The following is a 24,713-nucleotide window of genomic DNA, read 5'->3' on the forward strand; positions in this document are numbered from 1 at the left end:
GGTGGGACCAGAAATTCCTCTATAACAATTCATTTTTGTCAACACACAGATGAAATAAACAAAATCTAAGTGAGATAATGAAGCTCACATAATTTTTTTTCTAGGTGACATCTCTTCCTTTGCACATAATGTTTGGTTTCCAGTAATAGCAGCATCTTCCAGCACCTATTCTTTCTATTTAAAACAGGAGGCTTTCAAAATGGGACATTTCAAGGTTAAACTTTTGTGTATCTAACATAATGTTAAAAGGTCTTATATATTTCCCTAAAAAATAATTATTGCAAGAATCTGGAAGGAGCAGTAGGAAATCTTCTGGGGAGGGAATCATGTCTATTGTCCCTGAAATAATATGTGCATTCCTGACCTTGTGGGTACACTTGCTTTAATCTACTTTCATTTTTTGAGAGGATTGGATGAAAGGTCTATCTGTCCTTATCTGACCTGTGGTGCTCAGCTTTACTGATTGAAGATAAATCTCACCTGCATCTGCCTGCTTCTTATCATCCTCCTATTGCTTTTTTTCTTTCCCTTACTGAAAAAAGTCATTTGCCAATATCTACTTCAAATGCTAGAGCCTAGTGTTACCCTGCTTCCTCTCACAGTACACTTGAGCAGGGAGCAGATGATGTGCAATAGCGTTCTTAGGTATGATGCTGGATTAGGGCAGAACTGCTAGAATAAAATTCCCCTGGAAGATCACAGGGCACCAGATCTTACAAATAAAGATGTTCTTTAAATAAAAATAAAATAAAATAAAATTTATCAAGTCTCATAAGTTGTCAAAAAAATAACATTTTATTTTAAATTAGTAACTCGCCTAACATTATTTACATTCTTCAGAATATTCTTCATATGAAAAATAACTTTAATTAAAGTTTATATAATCTACTTTGGCAAATCTATAAAATGTCACTGTCAGTTGGTAGATTATTATAAATATTTTTATTAACTTATAGATAAACTTTTTTACATTCTATAAATAATAACTTTACTAAAATTTATTTGAAAAATGTAATTATGTTATGAAATTTTTATGTTTGAAAATAAGCATGTAAATTTCCTATTGAATGTGCAAACATGAAAAATCAGTGTAAGATGAGATAAATGAATAAGCTTGTGCAATAAATACATGTATTTCAAGATGTATAGAAAAATTACACCTGGTTGTGTTTGTTGAGAAATTAATTTCTTTAAGTGATATTTTATGTTTTAGGATGGCCGAGTCAGGAAAGAGTCTTCTAACCTTTATTACTCAATTAAGATATAATATCTGAATTCCTCCAGGATGGATTGAGATAGAAATGTCAAAAGAGCAAGGGGCAGCTAGTGGTATATCATGAAATCATGGGTGAAATGTTAATCAATGCAATTCTTTCATGAAGATAAGTGGTGATTGGAAGAATATATGGCAATGATATAAGAAAAATGGCTAGTGAGCAGAACCAATGATATTGTTTATGGGGAAATAATCCTAATCATAAAAAACTATAAGTAATGGATCATTTAATCTCAGCAAACACATTGTGAAATATTTCACATATGTTATCTCATTAAATTATTGCACCAAACTTAAAATAAGCAACTAAGGAAACTAAGACTTAGGGAATTTAAGTAAAGTATCCATGTTCTCAGAATGGTTTAGAACCTAGAATTTATTCTAGACTTTTCACTATCCAGTGTGTACACACAACTGATATGCTATTGCCTCCTTAGCCACCACAGCACACTACACAGTCTTCTATTTGTATTGTTTCACTAATATTCTATATTCTACATATCTTGATAGAACAAATATGATCTCAGATATTTTCTACAGTTAGGTATTTTATATTCAGATATCTTGTACAGTTTGGTAAAATTAATTTGCACTAATAAATTAATTCAATGCAACAAATACTTTTTTTTCGAGCACAAATTTCATTTAATCCAATGCTGTCTACTTATTGTCTGAATCCTTGAAGCTGCAAGTGGCCTGTGTAATTAATATACAGGAGACTATGCTTAAGGAACATGCCGTAAAATTATAATTATCAGATTCAAGTTGATACAGTGTCATAATCACATGACATTTCCCTAGTCTATTTCTACTCAACTCACCATAATAATTTTACACTTTTTTTCTTTTCTTCAAACTTTCATCATCTCTTTTGTTATCCTCTTACTCAGCTGAAATTGTTGCTTCCTATTTCACAGTAGAAAGAAATAGGAGTTAGAAGAGGGTTTCCCAAAGACTTACCATCACATCTAACACTTTACCTCTTATCTGCATTTGTGTCTTACTTCTCAAGTATTACTGTGAATGAATTGCCCAAGTTCCTATTCAAAGCAATATCTCCATTTTATTTTTGCACAAGATCCAACATTCTTGTTTTCAAAGGCAACACTCTGGCAATGTTCCTTTCTCTCCTGTGTCATGGATTTCCTCCTTATGACCTGGATCAATGTAATCTTCATACAAACATGCTTAACTTCCTCCCTTAAAAAAGGCCATCTCCAACACTAGCCCATTTCTCCATTCTTTGCTCATTCTGGTTTGAAAACTCAAGCATCTGTCCCTGTCAGTCCACAGAAACTGACATCCATTTTGCTAAGTCGGATGGTCAATTCTCAGCTACACTATTTGCCTTGATTTACTAGCTTTAGAAATCCAAGATCAATCCGTCCTCGTTGAAGCTTTTCTTTTTTTTTTTTTAGACTACCACAGTAATACACCCTCTTGATTTTACTCCTAATTCACTGAGTGCTTTTCTTTTTCATTTGGTAATAAAATACAATTCCCTCGAAGTAAGTTTTACTGTGTTTTATCCATGGTTTGTGTTGGCTTAGATTTGAGTATACTTAATTTAACATTATAAACAAATGAAGTATCAATAATTAAAATATATTTGGAAAATATAATTAGAAATATTAGAAATCTAACATAATTTTTCCTAGACGTTTTTTCAAATATACCATAGACTTATTAAAGAGGGTAAGTGTAAAATCTAAAGAACATGACAAATAGCCTCAGGATTGAATGCCAAGTGATTCTGTGTATAAAACATTTATAATATATACAGTTGTGTGCATATGACTAAGAGATTATATGCAAACAAGTTTAAATATTATGAGTGTTTTATATATAAAATAAAATTATACAAGTAATATATGCATTATGCATGCATTATATATGCATTATACAAGTGATATATATTATACAAGCATTATGTATTAATTAACAAAATCTTATCTTACATTAGAATTATATTACACTTTTATTCATGCTGCTTATTTGACATCAGCACAACCAAATTTTCTCTCTTGCCTTTCACGAGTTTCTAAGAATTCAGTTCTTCCCCATACTAAATCTGCAAGACTAAGTTTTTCTAAATTAAACTCATTAACTTTATTAAGATTAAACTTGGCTTTTGTTTCTTTAGTCTATTTAAAACTTTAAACATAAATGTACTAGTCTTCATAATAACTCTTCCACATATTAGATAATCCTACATTTATGTTATTATTTACAATAATACTAAAACAACTTAATAGAATACTGTCACAGAATGACTACCAGTAAATATCACAGGCAAAGTTTGTACCGGTCGAATCGTTAATTATATGTGTTCAAAGACTGAAATCTAGTTAATTGTACAAATTAGCTGATTGTGCAGTTTTCTAGCTTGGGGTTCTTTTCTGTACACAAACAACTTTGTAATCAATAATCTTGTCTAAAATGAAATAAATATTATTTTGTTATAACTTGTTCTTTAAGGAACAAGTTATAGCTTATTTACTGTTTCTCTCTTCTAAGTATTTACACTATTTTTACATTTGTTCAATTTTTAAATTCACTCAAGAAAATGGATTCACTGCCGACTATGTGTGAAATTCTACTGTTGGTATAAATGAGGTCTCTATTATCATGTACTTTATCTTCTAAAGTAAAGGTATATGTCAAAATAGTTTGATACTAATAAGCTCACCCTCAATTGTTTATATGAGGAACATTGATATTTATTTGGCAAAATGTATTGATCTGCAGGCTTTCTTTTCCTGATAATATATTTCTTACTATAAAATAAACTCTTACATTTGGTACATTACTTATAACCCTTCATTATCTAGATTAATTTCACTTCTCCTCAACCAGGAGGGCCATAGATTTTTTTTCCATAAAAAAGACAAATCATAGTAAGTATATAAGTCTTTAAGTAGTTATACATTGGAATATACATCAACTATATTTTATATTACATAATGAAACACACCTTATCAATGATTGATGACCAAATAGATATGAAGATAAGGGAACAGAGCACCAGAACATCTCTCTGTCTCTTTACGTCCCTCTTTCTTTCTTTCATATGATATTTGAAATGTAGAAATTCATATTAAATAGTTAAAAAAATTCTTTTTGTCTTTCTGTGTAATCCATATTCATTTTAGTATCAGTTACCTGCCTATAACAAAGTATTGTTGGTTTGGACTAATTTTATTTTTATTAGTATGATAATTGTTATTCTTGCTCTTGACCCTGAAGAGCTTTTTATGTGTCCATCAATGCTCACTTTATTCATTAGACTAATCAGCTGTATGATTGCCAACTAAGTACAGATGTTTTGTACAGATGTTTTAGACAGATATTTTAGACAGATATTTGACTGATCTGCTTAGCTGAATATATTCTGAAAATGAACGCTGGAAACACCTGCAATCCTAAAGAGATTTCTCAGTGCAGTGAAGTTTAACTGCAATTGTTGGATGCCTCTAAATTTGCCTGAGGAATAGAGAATGATCTTTAAAAAGTTTCTAATAAAATTATTCTGAAACCCCATGGTTAGCGTTTCTAGAGAAATTGTATTGTATTTTAGTCTAAAATAAACTATTATTATTATTATTATTATTATTATTATTATTATTGAGATGCAGTTTCGCTCCTGTTGCCCAGGCTGAATTGCAATGGCTCGCTCTTGGCTCATTGCAACCTCTGCCTCCCGGGTTCAAGCGATTCTCCTGCCTCAGCCTCCCAAGTAGCTGGGATTCAAGTGTGAGCTACCACATCCAGCAAATTTTTATATTTTTAGTAGAGATGGGGGTTTCACCATATTGGCCAGGCTGGTCTCGAACTCCTGACCTCAGGTGGTCCACCGGCCTCAACCTCCCAAAGTGCTGGGATTACAGGTGTGAGCCACTGCACCTGGCCAATTATTTTCCTTTATGATTTTTATGATTTTTAAAACCACATTCTATTGTAGTTGTTTATTTGTCTTTATCTTTCTTTTAGAAAATAACATGCCATTCTTTGCTATTCAACCTATAATTATGCTCTTTTATTAATTTTGCTGATGATTCTTGTTTAGTTTTGCTTCCTATTGCATAGTAACTTGGCGAGGCATACCCTTCAGAGAAATGAATGTATAGTATAGCATGAAATGGTGGAGTTTGTTAGGTGAACATTTGAACTCAGATTACAATTGTGTGGGAACTGGAAGACAAGCAAAATCTGGTGTAATGAAGCTTAGCAATGACATGGCTGTCGGAAAAGTCAAACTCTTTGAGAAGGGTCAAGGGTAAATGGGAGAGAATTATTCACAATATTCGCTGTAGGAAAGAATAGAGAATGCAATTTTATGAGAAAAAAATGGTTATAAAAGAAAGAAATAGGCTACTTTATGAGAAGAATGAAACTATCTATTGTCTAAAATTTTGTAACAATCATAATCAATGAGACTTTTTCTGCTGTCAGGAAATTAGAAGCACCTGCTGTTGCTGGTAGTAACAATTCCTGACCCTAATATGTCAAATAGATTTTTCAAGCATTGAAAATTACTGTTGTCATGGAGAACTGCAACTGCCCATGAATAAAATAACGTTTTTTGTAATATTAAGAACAGTTTAAAGTGTTGCTTTTTAATATGTTACCATCGCCAAAGACAATTACTTATGTCTCTATGATAAAGTTTGCCGTGCAATCTAATAATTTTTACTATATGAGAAAAATTAATCTAGTCAATATTCTATAGTTGGGTAATTGATTTTAAATTATGCATTATTTTCAATGTTTCAATTTTGTATCAGTTATATAAGGTAGTGTATCTATTACCATTAAAATGACTTAAGTAGCATTTCAAAGGAAATAGCTTTGATTAATTAGATATAAATTGTATTTTTTAAAAAAACACTAAATGATATGATGTTAAAAGAATAACATTTAGATAAGGTAAAAAGTTAAAATGTATATGATTATAAAGCATTAAATTTAGTGGAGCACTATTTTAAAGTTAGTATTTTTCTTGTTATTTTTTGCAACACAACATGCAAAAAGGGTATGTTTAAGAAATTAGTTTCTTTTTGCTATTATAATTGAAGATGTTAAAAAATTTGAAAGATAACAAATAGCACAATTGAATAAACACAGCTATCAATGTAAGTCATTTATTTCTGGTTTATCCATTCAATATAAATATATTGAGCAATTAACGTGTCACTGGCAGATATGGCACTGAACAAATCTGAAAAAATATCTCTGCCCTTACGAGTCTTACATAATTTTGTTATTACATATAGTTGTATGTTAGTTACATTTTACATTAAATATTATTATTATTATTATTTCTTTGCCAGAGACATATTTGGCATTAGATTGTAGAATCTATGAAACTTACTATTAGAATATTTCATCACTCCAAAATATTCTATACCTCAGTTGTGACACTGTTTACATGGATATATATACTTGCCAAAAGGCATTAAATGGCATGGTTAAAACTTACAATTACACTTAATTATTAGAACTATAAAATTAAAATTACATTTAAGGTATGTAAATTACAAGTCAGTAATGTAGTTTTGTAAATACTTGATGAAAATATTTTTATTTATTTATATACAATAGTAACTACTTACATACACATATCTAAATTTCACATATACATATATACATTTATATATGTTTATATACATATATAGAAATTATATATAGAGAGAGAGAAAAATATTTTTAAAAGAGAGTTAGGAAATATATTTTGATAACATTTGGGAATTCTAGGTCAAAGTGTATTTGTTGCATATATCTTAAGCTTATCACTTATATTTAAAACAAAGTTACTTTATGTCTGTGTGCCCTTCAGATTCCCACTATGACTGTACTGAGGTTATTAACAGACAACATGGGAAAGGCCTCATATGAACTTTGGATGATTTATATAAAAACAAAATTCTATTGTCTTGCTAGGGTTATATTTACCTTTCATGAGGTCTTTTATGTTTAGGAATATTTTATAAAATATTTTTGCAAAGAAGTTAAGAAAAATACTTTTTTTTCTATCTATTTGATACTCATTAAGCTCTCAGTTACATTGTTTAAAAAAACAACAAGGTATATATCTTAACTGTGATTAATGACAGAACCATTTCAAAAGCGAATTTATAGCTGAAGCCTCTGAGAGTAGCTAAGTCTGTGCCACACATTATAAATGATCGGGATTAAGAGTGATCAAGGCAGAGAAGAAGCAATACAGAGGCTGTTGACCTGACTCCTTTTCACTGATTCAGATAAACCAGCATGACCCAGAAACAGACTTATCAGCATTAACCTGAGATAAGAATGATTCAAATGTCACACTACTAACAAACAGAATAGGAAAGAAAACATATTTCTATTGTTTTCTTAAGATTGTTTTAAAAAGTAACGCAAGGCCTTACATCATAATTACATAAAGGTGAAGACAGGAATATGTCATGTCATATGAGAAAATAGACAAGAAAATCAGTACGGGTTACTGAGAACAAGCTTTCCAAAACATGAATAATTATAATTTTTAGTAATACCAATTTCCTATCCTGGCTCTGTTGCTATAAATTACCCATTGTCTCTTTTTTAGTCCCTTTATTTCTACTTCCCACTCCCTCTTCCGTATCCCATTAAATATCGACTTGTATTTCAGAATGTAGCTCATCTCTTTTCTCCTCCAGGAAAGCTTCCTTGCTGCATTCAGCCTCCAGCTTGTGCATGGATACCCTTTCATCCTGTTTGTGCCCATGACACACTGTGCACATTCTTTGCCCAATATACTTTTCATATGGTACTGGAGTTGTCTCTGTGTGAGGGATCTGTGTCCCTCAGTAGCAGAGAACTCCTTAATTAAGGTATTTTTCAAAAAGCAACTTCCAGAACGCCTTCCCTCTTATTTTCTAAATAACATATTCTTTAGACCACTTTTAGGCACATTGCAATTTGTTTTCATTTATTTACATTATAGAGTATGATCAATTGTTGTGGAAGTCTGTCTTGTTTCTTCCATTTCCAGTGCTTCACACAGTGTTGGGCACACAGTACACACTTCAATATTTGTTGAATGAATATGCAAATGAATGAGTACACCGTAACTTTTATCATCATATGTCCAGCGACACCTTTTTATCTAATGCATAATAGCTATCTTAATGATAAAAAGACTTGTGTGAAGTATTAGAAACAAGAAAATTACAACTTATTTTTGATTTGTTTGTTTGCTTTTAATTTCCCTGCCTCAGCCTGCCCAGTAGCTGGGACTACAGGTGTTCTCCACCACGCCCAGCTAATTTTTTGTACTTTCAGTAGAGATGGGTTATACCATGTTGGCTAGGCTGGCCTTGAACTTCTGACCTCAAGTCATCTGCCTGCCATGGCCTCCGAAAGTGCTGGGATTACAGGCATGAGTCACCACGCCTGGCCGGAAATTATTGTTAATATATAAAATTCAACTACTTGAATATGTAAATTACCAGATGGTATATCAATAGAGGCAGAGAATAAGCTAATACCTAATCCCTGGGTTATATAATATATACTATATTTTCATCTAATTTTATTTACCAGTTAACATCCTAATGCCTGATTTCTCCATTACAAAATAGACTCAGTTTTACAGCTGTCTTCTAAAAAATCATAGAGATTAGCAACTATGTAAAATATTAAAATACTTTAGAAAACATTTATTCCAACCCTATTATATTAAAATGAGTAAATTTAGATTCACTGTGATCAGTAATAGCTACCATTTATATAGTACATCTGAGCTGTTAAAAGTTGTTTGTAGATTATCTTCTCATCTGGGTTTCACATAATCTTAGAGAAAAACCAAAGGACCTGACCAAAGTACCATCGATACATGAATAGATATTTGAGATGTTTTCTACTTTTTGCTATTTAAATATATTTGAAACGATTATTTCTGAACAAATTTCTCTGATGGATTTCTAGATCTCTTTCAGCTATTTTAGAAATAAAATTAAATTATAAAAAATGAATATAAAGTTTTTGAAATTGTTCAGAGTCTTGCCCTTTACAGATTAGTCTATTAACATTGTAGGTTTTGAATCATAAAATATCATTAATAGAACAAAATAGAACATGATCTTTAATTGTTCCAACATTATTTGTCTTTTACATACTCTCAGATAAAAGCGATATTCATTTTACATTTTCATTGAAGCAGATATATTTGCATGGTAACTGAAGTATAATATGAAATTTTCCACTTCTTTAAGGTCTTCTTGCATAAATAAGTTATACTGATAACAGGGACAACAAAGCAACATTTTTTAAATATGTAATAAACACACAAAAACTTATACAAGTTCTCTTTACTTTCAAGAGTGAATATGCGTATACATTTTTTAAATTTCTACATAGTTTTTTATTTTTTACAAAATTTTAATTGTAGTTATTTTTAATTTAATAAGTACTTTCATTGACATCATTTCTAATGTCTACTTCATACCTTCACAAGAACACATCATAAATCAGATAATGACTTTCGTATTGCTAAACTGAAAGAAAAAGAGTACATGCATCAAATTGCAACAGTGTTTTTCAGTAAGTTACGGGGTTTTGTTGATTTACTTGTTTCCTTTATTTTTTTCTGTTTTCAATATTGAAAACATTAACAATCTAATCCAAGTAATTTTAAATATACTTCATTGATATTTCTATGTAAAACAAATATATATTAAAATATAACTATAAATTTTAGTAAAAGAGCTAGGACTCATTTTTGGAATTAAAGTAGCTAAATTGTAATAGGGAAAACATTTTTCAAAGTATGTGACACAAAGCTCTTGAATTAAAATAACCAAGGATGAGTGAAACAGAGCATAGAATAAATCTTCTCAAACGAAATAGCAGCACTCTGGAGGATTACTGCCATGCTCTATTTCTTTCAGTTGGTTCCTGTGGTCTATCATTGTGATACAGACATAGTCGGTAGTTGATCTCAAATGAATTGGTTAAAATGCCTAACTGGAAGAAAAATGTATATAAAAATTGAATAATTTCTAACCACTTATTAATGTCAAATGCTCAAAATTTCACAATTCAAATATGCTGAACAGAAATGAAAAGTATATTTTATACTTGCTAATATAATATAATTACTTGCTATAATACATGGTTTATACAAGTAAAATATTTAGACCAACCAAAATTTTATATGGCTGAAAAAAAATCCACAACCTTTGACTAAGAGCAAACATGTAGTGTCACCTTTTATGCAGGTATATAGCATTGAAATACATGCATATAGAATTAGCATGTTGAGGAATGGATCATGTTATGAAAGAAAATATGGTGGATGAAATGGTCAAAATGTTAAAACGTGTAATATTAGGTTGGTGCAAAAGTAATTGTGGCTTTTGGCATTGAAAGTAATGGCAATGCTTCAGTTTCCCCTTCTCATCGAACTGCCGTATTCCAAAACAATTACCAAAAGGCAAACTAAAGTGCTATTAATTACAGTCAGGGTTCAGCCTATTTTTATAAATGCTTTTTTTTTTTTTTTTGTAAACCACTCCCTTATTTCCTTCAGTGACATTTCAGCTTCCCCATGCAGTTATGACATTTTCTAACATACTCAGAGATAATAAGACTGATTCCCCAACTGGAGAGTTTGTCTCTGTGTTATTTGAACAGCACAGTGATATCGATCGGTCCAGACACTAGTAACCACGTCTACCTATTAACAAACATTTACTTAGACAAATTACAATTTAGATACAAAGTATTTAATTAAATAATCATCCATATATACACATTTATAAGCTGCTGATATGTTATAGATATTACAGTGCACTTCATCTAATGTTAATTTATTGTTTCAAAGGTGCAGTCTCAAAAGACTAATCCCCTTATTTGCTGAAATGCAAAGCAACAGTTCTATGGATCCTTCCAACCTTGTTAAAACATTTAAAAAGTCTGTAACCAGTAACCATGGAGACTATTATCTCCACAGAAACAATACTCTCAAATTAGCTGTGAAAGGAGGTCAACTAGAGGATCGTAATTTCCTTTTTGTTTTACCTTTCTAGGTTGCAGACACAAACACAAGACAAATTATATTCTAACAATTAAAGATAATGTTAATTGATCATAAATATATATTGTCCTAAATATTGAATCTTCAAATAAAATTTTCAGGAAAACTTCGGTAACATTCATATATTCCAAGTGAACCCGTATATTTCATATTGTGATTCATATTGTTAATTCCCATATACTTGGAACCAAGGCAATATAAAGCCAAATCCTGTTAAATCGATATGTGGGATTAAAAAATGTTTATCAAGGATCAGTACTTAAATGTCTTAATTAAAAGTGATATCAAAATTTTTTTCCAGGAATAACTACTTATCCAATGGTTGAAATAATTTTTAATTTTTAGAATACTGTTTAGCATAATTTTTAACTTAAGATACAAATATTAATAAGTGGTATTTAAATCAGACTATAATCTAATTAGAAAATTTCTACTTAAAATATTTTAAAGGTTCAGGCTTGAAATCTAGCCACAAATACTGAATTACAATAAACCACAAGATAATAAAATCATCACAGATCCAAATATATGCAGATATTGGTTAAAAATGGCAGATCTGTGCAAGATTAAATCTTAAAACCATATGCTTTATTAACAACAGATGTGACATTTAACATCTGTACTCTAATTAGCTTCAAAACACACACTAATTCCCCTTTTAAACCACCATATCCATTAACATGGAGATGAACTAGTGCCCAAGGTCTCTTCTATTTTCCAAATAATTGTTTGAAATGCTGACAACCCTAATTGCTCCAAATATTTTCATTCTTCCCTCACCCAAAGCAAAGTGCAATTTAACTTTATTCTTCTTTAAATTTCAAGTGCCCAGGGTTAAATATGTTGGAAAACAGCAGTCCTCTCTTATGTGTGGGGGATACATTTTAAAAGCCCAAGTGGATACCTGAAACAAGTATAGTGTGGAACCTCATATGTACTATGGTTTTTTTCCTATATATATGTACTTGTGGTAAAGTTGAATTTATAATTAGGCACAGTAAGAGATAAACAACCATAATAATAAAATAGAATAATTATAACAAAATACTGTAATAAAGGATATTTAAAACATAACTTATTTATTTCTGGAATTTTTTACCTAATAATTTTGGACTATGATTGACCATGGGTAACTGAAATCACAGTAAGTAAAAACATAGATAAGGGCTGCCCATGATATTAATATAGAAGAATATACAATATGTATCATGAAAAAATTCATAGAAGCTCAAGCAATAAAATATTAAGTTGTAATATTTTAAGACAACACAGAGCCTAATCAGCGAAAAAAATTATACTCCTGCCTTTAGACCTTATGTGTGTTTGTGCTATTTGCAGATTCAATAGATGATAGATCAATCATACACAGCCAAACTGCTAAAATAAAATATACTTCTAAAGCAATAGCATTACAACAATCTAGCTGTTTTTAATAAAATATTTAATTATCAAGCATATGAAAACATAACACATGTGCAGACATACACATCCATACACACATAGGGAAAAGACTGTAAAGTACATAATAAAAAGAGGTAACAAAGATCTGAGGATAATGGATATATTTGATCCTAGATTAAAGAGGTGATCTGCAGTGAGGATTAGATTCAAGTTGAATTTCTTATTGAAACTGAAAGACTATTTAATAAGAAACATGCAGTAGATGTAAATGTATAAGCATGCCAGAATAAATAAAATTTCATTTGTTCCTGAAACTAAAGGGTCAGGTCAATTTATTATTTTACAAAATAAAACTATTTATCTCCACAAATGTGTATGTGTTGAGTTCCTATTAAGTGGAGCAACAATTTAAAGTGGGTTAAAGATTCTAACCTATGGGTTCTGAACATTAAGTTAATTTCAAATAATAACAAACATCTAAGGGTTGGCATTTGGTGGAGGATATGAGTATACGGTGGTAAAATTGGGGTTTCTTTGTGGTGATGGAAATTCTGTGTCCTGGTGGTTATGGTGGTCACACAGGTCAATATCTGTGATAAAATTAAAGAACTATACTAAAAAATAAAAAAGTACAAGTAAGTGAATGTAAAACCCTTCAAATATAAATATGATTTAATTAATTCATTACATTGCACCAGTGTATATTTCCGGGTTTTGACAATGTAGTATAATTATGCAAGACGTTCTCATTGGAGAAATTTGAGTAACTGATACATGAGGTCCTCTGTACTACTTTTTGTACCTTATGTGACTCTAAAATTTTTTTTATTATTTCTTTATATTTTAAACTGTTATTTATGTTCAGGAGTACATGTGAAGGTTTGTTACATAGGTAAATTCGTGTCAAGTGGGTTTGTTGTACTGATTATTTCATCACCCAAGTATTAAGCCCAGTACCCAATAGTTATCTTTGGTTCTCTCCCTTCTCCCAACCTCTACCCTCAACCCTCCAGGAGACCCCAGTGTCTGTTGTTTCCTTCTTTGTGTTCATGAATTCTCATCACTTAGCTCCCACTTACAGGTGAAAACATGTGGTATTTGGTTTTCTGTTTTGGCGTTAATTTGCTAAAGTTAATAGCCTCCAGCTCCATCCATGTTTCTGCAAAAGGCATGATTTCATTGTTTCTTAAGACTGCATAGCATTCCATGGTGTATATTTACCACATTTTATTTATGTAGTCTATTGTTGATGGGCATTTAAGTTGACTTCATGTATTCGCTATTGTGAACAGTGCTGTAATGAACATACATGTGCTTGTGTCTTTATAACAGAAAAATTTATATTCCTTTGGGCATATACCCAGTACTGGGGTTGCTGGGTCAAATGGTAGTTCTGTCTTTAGAACTTTGAGAAATAGCCACACTGTCTTCAACAATGGTTGAATTAATTTATACTCCCAGCAACAGTGTACAAGCATTCCTTTTACTCCACCACCTTGCAAGCATCTGTTTTTTTTTTTTTTTTACATTTTAGTAATAGCCATTCTAACTGGTGCAAGATGGTATCTCATTGTGATTTTTATTTACATTTCTCTAGTGATTGGTGAGGTTAAGCTTTTCTTTTCATTTGCTTGTTGGCCACACATAAGACTTCTTCTCAAAAGTGTCTGTTCATGTCCTTTGCTAACTTTTTTATGAGGCTGTTTTTTTCTCGTAAATTTCTTAACATTCCTTATAGATGTTGGATAGTGGACCTTTATTAGATACATAGTTTGCATAATATATCTTACATCCTGTAGGGTGTCTGTTTACCCTGTTGATAATTTCTTTTGCTGTGCAGAAGCTCTTTAGTTTAATTAGATCCCATTTGTCACTTTTTGCTTTTCTTGAAATTGCTTTTGGTGTCTTCATCATGAAATCCTTGCTTGTGCCAATATTCCGAGTGGTATTGTATACTTCGTCTTCTAGAGTTTTTATAGTTCTGGGTTTTGTGTAGATTACCTGTCCAATGCTAAATGTGGAGTGTTAAATCCCCAGATATTATTGTATTTGCATCTATTTCTGTCTTTAGTAATATCTGCTTTATATATCTGTGTGTTCTAACATTGAGTACATATATATTTACAATTGTTATATTATTTTGCTGGGATAATGTATTTATCATTATAAAATGACCTTCATTTTTCTCTTTCTACCTTTTTTGTCTTGAAATCCATTATATATGACTATGCCTATATTTTTTTGCTTTCTATTTGCATAGACTATCTTTTTTCCTTTTTTCACTTTCAGTCTATGTGTGACTTTATAGGTGAAGTGATATTCTTGTGGACAGCTTATAGTTGGGTATTTTTTAAAATCAGTTCAGTAACTCTATGACTCTATTACTGGATAATTTAGTACATTTAGATGTAATAATATTATTGATATGTAAGGATTTAATTCTGGCATTTTGGTTTTTTTTATTGTTTTGTTGGTTTTGTCTTATTTTCTTCCTTTCTGTATCCCTATGGGTAAAAGTTTCTCTCTTGTAGTATTGTGTCTGGAATTGGTGGGTTCTTGGTTTCACTGACTTCAAGAATGAACCACGAACCCTCGCGGTGAGTGTTACAGTTCTTAAAGGCGGCGTATCCGGAGTCTGTTCTTGCTGATGTTCAGATGTGTTTGGAGTTTCTTCCTTCTGGTGGGTTCGTGGTCTCGCTGGCTCATGAAGGAAGCTGCAGACCTTCACGGTGAGTGTTACAGCTTTTAAGGCAGCGCCTCTGGAGTTGCTCGTTCCTCCTGGTGGGCTCGTGGTCTCGTTGGCTTCAGGAGTGAAGCTGCAGACCTTCGCGGTGACTGTTACAGCTCATAAAGGCAGTGTGGACCCAAAGACTGAGCAGTAGCAAGATTTATTGCAAAGAGCGAAAGAACAAACCTTCCACAGTGTGGAAGGGAAGCCGCAGGGGTTGCCACTGCTGGCTGGGGCAGCCTGCTTTTATTCTCTTTTCTGGCCCACCCACATCCTGCTGATTGGTAGAGCGGAGTGGTCTGTTTTGCCAGGGCACTGATTGGTACGTTTACAATCCCTGAGCTAGACACAAAGGTTCTCCAACTCCCCACCAGATTAGCTACATACAGAGTGTCGATTGGTGCATTCACAAACCCTGAACTAGACACAGGGTGCTGATTGGTGTGTTTACAAACCTTGAGCTAGATACAGACTGCCGATTGGTGTATTTACAATCCTTGAGCTAGGCATAAAGGTTCTCCACGTCCCCACCAGACTCAGGAGCCCAGCTGGCTTCACTCAGTGGATCCCGCACGTGGGCTGCAGGTGGAGCTGCTTGCCAGTCCCGCTGGGCGCCCGCAGTCCTCAGCCCTTGGGTGGTCGATGGGACTGGGCGCTGTGGAGCAGGGAGCGGCGCTAGTCCGGGAGGCTCCAGCGCACAAGAGCCCACGGAGAGGGTGGGAGGTTCAGGCATGGGGGGCTGCAGGTCCCGAGCCCTGCCCTGCGGGAAGCACCTAAGGCCCAGCGAGAAATCGAGCGCAGCGCCTGTGGGCCGGCACTGCGGGGGAACCCAGTACACCCTCCGCAGCCGCTGGCCCCTGGTGCTAAGCCCCTCATTGTCGGGCCGGCAGGGCCGGCCGACTGCTCGGAGTGCGGGCCCGCCAATCCCACGCCCACCCGGAACTCCAGCTGGCCCGCAAGCGCGGTGCGCAGCCCCGGTTCCCGCTCGCACTTCTGGCTCCACACCTCCCTGCAAGCTGAGGGAGCCGGCTCCGGCGTTAGCCAGCCCAGAAAGGGGCTCCCACAGTGCACTGGTGGGCTGAAGGGTTCCTCAAGTGCCACCAAAGTGGGAGCCCAGGCAGAGGAGGCGCCCAGAGCGAAGGAGGGCTGTGAGGACTGCCAGCACGTTGTCACCTCACAGTATGTTTTAATTTCTTACCTTTTACTGTTTGTGTAACTGTTACGGGTTTTTCTTTTGTAGTTAACATGAGGCTTGCTTGCAAGTAACCTTTTAGAACCAATTATTTTAAACTGCTGACAACCTAATACTAATTACAGAGGGAAAAAAAAACAACTAGCAGAGAGAACACTAAAAACCTTCACACTTTAACTGTATTCCCCATGCTTTGTGACTTTTAATTGTCTCTGCTTTTTTGGTATATCATCTATCTCTCAAAAAGTTGTTTTTGTTGGAGGCTGAGGCAGGAGAATCGCTAAAACCCAGGAGGCAGAAGTTGCAGTGAGCCAAGATCACGCCACTGCACTCCAGCCTGGGTGACAGAGCGAGACTCAGTCTCAAAAAAAAAAAAAAAAAAAAAAAAGTTGTTTTTGTTATTATTTTGGTAGTTTTTTAGTTTTCCTTAAGAAATATGAGTGGTTTTCACACCATGATTACAGTGTTACTCTATATTTGTCTGTGTACTTACTATTATCGGTGAGTTTTATACTTTCAGATGATTTCTTCTTGCTAGTTAACTTCCTTTTAGTCTAGATTGAAGAACTTGCATTTTTAATAAAATAGGTCTGATGTTGACAAAATCCCCTACTTTTTGTTTGTCTGGGAGAATCTATATTTCTTTTTCATGTTTAAAGGATGATTTTGCCAGATACTTCCAAACGGGAAGGCTGTATCTGGCAAAAAAACAAACCAAAAAAAAAAACAAAAAAACCCACTTTTTTTTCTCTTCTTTCAGCACTTTGAATATGTCATCCCACTCTCACCTGACTTGTAAGGTTTCTACTGAAAAGTATGTTGCCAGATGCCAGATGTTTGAGAGCTCTTTTGTATGTTATTTATTTCTTTTTTTCTTTCTGCTTTTAGGATCTTTTCTTTATCTTTGACCTTTGGGAATTTGATTTTTAAGTACCTTTAAGTAGTTGAATCTTTTTGTCTTTCTTTCTTATCTTGTATCTGAATATTGATTTCTTTCTTTAGGCTTGGAAATTTCTCTGTTATTATTTCTACGAGTAAACTTTCTACCCAGTATCTCTCTCTACCTCCTCTTTACAGCCAGTAACTCTTAAATTTGCCCTTTTGAAGCTATTTTCTAGATCTTGCCGTAAGCTTCATTTTTTTTTAATTTTTTACTTTTTTTCTTCTGATTGTGTATTTTTATATAGCCTGTCTTCAGGATCATTAATTCTTTCTTTTGTTTGATGAATTCTGCTATTGACAGACTCTGATGCATATTTCAGTTTTTCAATTGAATATTTTAGCTCCAGAATTTCTACTTTATTTTTACAGTGTCAATCTCTTGATTAAATGTTTCTGATAGAATTTTGAATTTCTTCTGGTTTTTTTTTTTTTGGAGTTTGTTGAACTTCCTCAAAACACACCTTGATAAAGTTAAAAGAATAGATCATATAACGTGTGCTCATACCAAAATATAATTAAACCATATATCAATAACATAAAGATAGCTGGAAAACCTCTAAATATTTGTAAATTAGAAGACATACATACTTCAAACTAACACATACAACACAACAAAGTCTAAAGAGAAATTACTAAAAATATATTTTGAACAGACTGAATATGAAAATGCAACATATCCAAATTTGTCTGATGCAGGGAAACCAGTATTTAAATAACAGTTCATAGCATTAAGTGAATAATCAAAAAGAAATTTTAAAATTACATTAATAACCTAAGACTTCAAGTTAGGAAACTACAGATAAAGGAGAATTTCTTTGCTAACACAAACAGAAAAAAAATACATAATAAAAATTAGAGTAGAGATCAATGATAATTGAAGCATGGAAATAATATAAAAAATCAATAAAATAAAAGCTGGTTACTTTAGAAAATCAACTAAAAAGGATATATTTTAGAATGGCTGAAAACAATAGCAAAAATGTATGACACAAATTATCAATGTCAGAAATGAAAGAGAGGTTATTACCGATCCTGTTGATATTAAAGGCTAATAAACACTACAAACTATGTTAGGCACACACATTTATTAATCTAAATAAAATGAACCTTTTTTCAAATCACACAACTGTAAAAAGTCACACAAGATTGAAAGGATAACAAGAATAGAGCTAATAAAGAAAATAAATTAATAACCTTGCAAAAATAAAATGTAAAATTCAAATGGTTTCACTAGTAAATTCTACCAAATATTAAATGAGAAATCATAAATATATTATTCAACATTTCTTCCAAAAATAATAGCAGAGGAAAACACTTTCTAACTCATTCTATGAGGCAGCATTGTCCTTATACTGAAGTCAGATGAAAGCTTTACAAGAAAGAAAAACTGCAGATCAGTATCTGTCACAAATATAGAAGCCAAAATCCTAAACAAGTATTTGCGATTTAATTTTAAAAAGTATAAAAATAATTATATATTATGTCCAAGTTAGTATAGAAATCTGGATCAAAATGTAAAACAATACGTTATTATTTAAGATTGAGTGCCTGTATTAAAACATCTCATATACCCCATAAATATATACACCACTATGTACATATAAAAATTAAAATTTAAAAAATTTAAAAACTAAAATCAGAAAATATAATCTATGGCATCAAAATGTGAAAGATGACAAATCATGATCATATTAAGTGATACAGAAAAACCATGTGACAAAATTCATAAACAATTCATGATAGAAACACTCAGAACCAATGAACATCAGAAAACTAGAGGAACATTTTCAACTTGACAAAGAACATCATAAAAATTCTAGTGTTGGTAAAAAAAACAATGCTTTTCCTTCATCCCAAAACAAGGTAAAATATATACTCTCTATTCAATCTCTAAATGGAAGTCTATAGGACAAAGTCAATCAATTAGACAAAGACAAGAAAATGAACTTAAAGATCTATAGATTAGAAAGAAATAAATACAACTCTCTTTATTCACAGATAAAATCTTTGTCTATATAAAGTATCCAAAATAAGTACAATGAACATTCTTAGAATGTTAAACAATATAAGCAAGGGTAAAATGCAATGGTAGAAATATTAAACAATATATGTTCAATATATAAATGTAAATTGTATACTTATCATCGATAATTAAAATTTTAAATTAAAAAAATACCAATTTCAAAATTACTCAAAAATAAAATACTTACAATTATAACAAAATATGTACTGGAATTCTATGTAGAAAACTATAAAATGCTGACATATTAAATTAAAGAGCTAAATAAATGGACAGACATTCCATGTTCAAGGATTGGAAGACTCTATATTTATGAAATTGTCTAAATTTAACATTAAAGCTATAGATTCAATCCCAATCTAAATTTGCAGTTCCAATCACAGTCCAAGTAAACTATTTCATAGTGATAAACACATTAATTCAGAAATTTATATTGAATGAAGAAAGACCTAAAATAAGCAAAAAAAAAAAAAAATAGTAAAAAAGAGAAAGTTGGAGGGCTAGCATTATTTGAGTTTAAGACTTTCTACAAATAATAAAAAAGTATGACATTAGAGAAAGAATAGACACATACATAAATGTAACAGAATAGATAGCTCAGAAATACAGCCATGAAAATATAGCCAGTGACCATTGACAAAGTCACAAAGGCTTTACAATGAAAATAGGATTGTCTTTTAAACAAAGGATCCTGAGAGAATTGAATGTCTATATGCAAATGATAGATGAATAAATAAGAACCTGGATAAAGACTTTAACATTATTCACAAAAAATGACTCAGATTAATTAGGAATTTAAATGTAAAACACAAAACAAAAATGTGTGCATTATCAGTGCTCAGTTTTACATTTTGTACCCTTTTCTCCTGGCAGCCTTTTATTGCGTCTCCTCATACAAAGATCATCCATACAGTTGGCATGTTGTTGCTTTTCTCAAATTTAATTAAAAAGCATATAGCACAAGCTGTAGCATAAAGTAGATGCAAGAACAGTATAAGCCTCCATCATGGATTTCTATTTGAAGGTCACCAAATAAAATATGAGTAAAAGAACCATAAGATGCAGGAATTAAAGCTCCAGTGGAGTGGGCAGTATCAGCTTCCTTATATTATAAAACAAACATAAATATATAGATTGTATAATCCTCCTCCCTTGACTAAGAGTGTCCACAATCTGGCTCATGCTTACCTAGTGAACGAGAAATATTATTTTTTGCTATGGCAAATTAGGGTAGAACATGGATATCAATATTTTATAGAGAACATGGATATCAATATTTTATAGAGAACATGGATATCAATATTTTATAGAGGGAAATTACAGAAAATCCACCTAGGGAAATACATTCAAACATGTCAGTAGAACAAGACAGTATCAGTGGTAATATTAGCATTAATATTAGTTTCCTCGGGTTGCCATAACAAAATACCACACACTAAGTGACTTTAAACAACAAAAATTTATTTTACAGTTTTAGAGGCTAGAAATCTGAGAAGATGTTGACAAGGCCATGCTCCATCTGAAGACACTAGGGAAGGATTTATTCCAGAACTCTGCCCCAGCCTCTGGTGATTCCTTGACTTGTGGTAGCAAAACTTAAGCTTTCACTTGCCATTCTCCCTGTGTGCTTGCCTTGATTCCAATTTCCCATTTTTCTTAAGGCCACCAGTTATATTGGAAAATAGACCCACCTCACTTCAGTATGACCTGATTATAACTAATTATGTCTGAAATGATCCAGTTTTTAAAGAAGGCCACATTCTGAGATACTGGAATTGAGGATATCAACACATGAATTTTGGGGTACATAATTCAACTCATAAAAGGAAGTATCAAGGACTAAGATTCAGCAAGATGAGAAGCAAAATAGAGGCACACCAGTGCCAGAAATAACATCTTGAATTGTGTAAAGTGGTTTGTATACCAGAGATTGGTGGCCAATTCAAGGGTTCAAAGTTATTGATGTATATATGGATAAGTTATATAGAGTGAGGTACTCAGATATGTAATGTTAAACTGAGCACTATCCATTATTATATTATTTAAAACATAACACATCTATAGATTTAACTTTGCTTTTTAAAATATAGCCATCCCCAGTCTTGATTTATACAACATACGTATATATGTATACATATATTATATATGTATGTTGTATAAATATATTTATAAATATATATATTATTACAGAAATATGGCAAATCTTTTGAATAGAAACAAACAGCTCTTATAATCACTTAGTTAATAACAATTAAAAATAAATTTCAAATTTTGAAGAAGAAATCTGTTCTAATCATTGCAGTGGGGCTAGGCATAGAAAATAATAATTAAATTTTATTTTTGAAAACAATTGTATAATGTGTATTTTCAGAAAAGTAAAATAAAAGCATTTGAAATAAATCACATTTTAGAAATTTCAAGATAGGAACACTTGGGTCAGTTTTTAAAAATTGGCCTTTGTATTACCTGAAAGGGCAGTATCATTTCAGAATTACATAGTATAAATTTAGTTATCTGAGTTTCTCTAAATACTCATTGCCTCTGGGTCACAAAACTGCAAACACAACCATTTTGAAGGGATCCCTTTTGGTGCCCAAATCTTAAAAAATTATAAAAATTACATTTGTTTTAATAAAAAGTCAATTTTGAAACAGAATAAACTCTCATACTTTGAGACAAGATACCAAAAACTACCAAAGTGATACTAAGTTTAAATGAAAAAGGTAATTTCTATATATAAAACAAGGCTGTACTCACTATTAGAACTCTATCTTGATGTTTTAAAATCGTTATTGTAATACATTAATTGTGATACTAAATAAATATATATATATTTCAGTATTTGCCATTTGAAATGCATTTGGGGCATATAAGTTTTCTTTGAAAAAATATGAAAACTGTCATTTGAAACAACTATAAAATCAATACGTGTCAAAAATAAATTTAAAATTCCAGTGCTTGTAAAGAATAAAAACTAACTTTGATATTATAAGAGTTTTCCCTACAAATTATCCTAAAGTTGGTGTTATAAACTGTTACTTTTTAATTTAATATAATTTCAAACATAGGAAGTGCTCAAGAATAACTCAACATGCATATGCCTTTTATTAAAATTAAATAAATATTTACTTTTGTTTTATTAGCTTTAACATTCTTTTTATATATCTACAACATATGTTAACACATTTCACATTAATATCAGGACTCATATAGGGAGATATAGAGATAGAAATATGTTAACTTGTCTGAAATGTTTGAAAATAATTTGGGAACTTATGATCATTGTATTTGTATTTAAATTATTTGGTACGCTTTTTTGCTAAAAGCAGGGGTATATTTTAAGTAACCTTTTGTTTCAAAATTAATAAAATCATTAAATTTAACATTGATACCATAAATAACATTAATAAAATAATATTAGCTAATATTACAGTCCACTATTACCTAATATTCAGATCATCTGCAAATCTGTTAAATTGTTAAAATAGCCAAAGAAATTCTGAAAAACAACAAAAAAGCAAAAATCCCAATACTCAGTTTCATAGAAACCTATTCACTTGTGCTGATGTCCTAAATAATATAATTTTTGAAGGCAGATTTTTAAAGGATTGGGCTGAAGCAGGTGGGGTTTGTAAGACTCTGGAGCACAGAATTCTTTAAGGTAGGTTTTGAGGGCATGGCTGTCTAGGCTTCTAGACGTTCAACAATCAATGTAACTTCACTTATGACTGAATTAGACAAATGAAACATTATAATATTATAGTGCTCTTTTAGGTTAGTTCCCCATAGGGAGTCATTGAGATAAGAATTCATGTGCAACTGATTATTAAACACTACAGAAATAGTAAGAGAGAGAGTACTAAAACAGGAAAAGGTGAGGAATCACAAATAATTCCCAGCCCCAGACTGGTTTCACAGTGAAATCGTCAGCATAAATTACAACTTAAGAGTTTTTTAAAATATCTATGCAAGGGATTTTGAATTTTGGTCTCCCTTATCAATAAGTCATTTATACCTGAGTGGGTTTAAACTCTCAGGCCCTTTCAGTTTTCTCCCTTTGAGGGAGAAGGTGGAGCAGGGAGAAAGGGACAGACCTATGCAGAAGACTGCAGGTGCCAAGCATTAAAAGCAAAGCACACAGAATCTTTAAATTGAATCCAAGTGGATATGGATGGGAAAGGACAGTGTCTGCTACAATGCCTTACAGGAATTGAGGAAAAAGCTTAAAGGCAAACTGTGCTTATCTCATGATGTTACTAAAAGTGACACTTCCAGCTTCAGTACTGCATAAAAACTATACTTTGAGATAGAATATTGATGTCATAATTATTATTTCTGCATTGGGGAGTAGAAGTTGGCTATATTTTTGGATGTTAAATATATTTTGTAACTTTTCACATTGTATCATTTGGTCATTCAAATATATGTCACTTCCATTACATCTAACGCTGAGCACTTTTCAGCATAAATAAAAATCGATTGATTTTTCATGTTTCTATTCATATTTTCCATGGGGAAGATATTGGAAAATTAATTGTATATCCCTTTAAACTGTGGATAAGTGATTAGTAGTTTGAAATAAAGGAGTGTTATAAATAAAAACTTACGGCTAAATATTACAGGGTCAGTCAGATGCAGCGTCTGGAGTTCTCACTTGATGGTGTGTGTGTGTGTGGGGGGTGGGGTGTGTGTGTGTGTGTGTGTGTGAAATAAAGCCTTGAAAGGAGTGGTGTCTGTCACAATCTAGAATGTAGGTATAAAAACCATTGTGTGAGTAAGGGAAGGGGAAGACCTCCGTAAGGTAGCAAGTAGATAAGCCTGCAGGTAGGGGTACTTCTTGTGAGGTGTGTCAGTAGCAATTGAGCTAAGACTTAATCTTTTTATCTAGTTTGCCAGGTACTAGTGGTTAGGTTAGCACCCATAAAAGATTCACATATGTGTGGCCGATGAAATAGAATTAGTCATAATGAGAACTAATCTTAAAAAGGCTCAGTCTTTAAAACCATTTTAATTAATCCATTTGTAAATATCTGATATAATATTTTAGGTGTATGGTGGCGATATGATGTTAAAATCCCAATGCCCCTAGGATTC

Source organism: Pongo abelii, chromosome 2, assembly GCF_028885655.2.
Source record: "Pongo abelii isolate AG06213 chromosome 2, NHGRI_mPonAbe1-v2.0_pri, whole genome shotgun sequence".
NCBI lineage: Eukaryota > Metazoa > Chordata > Mammalia > Primates > Hominidae > Pongo > Pongo abelii.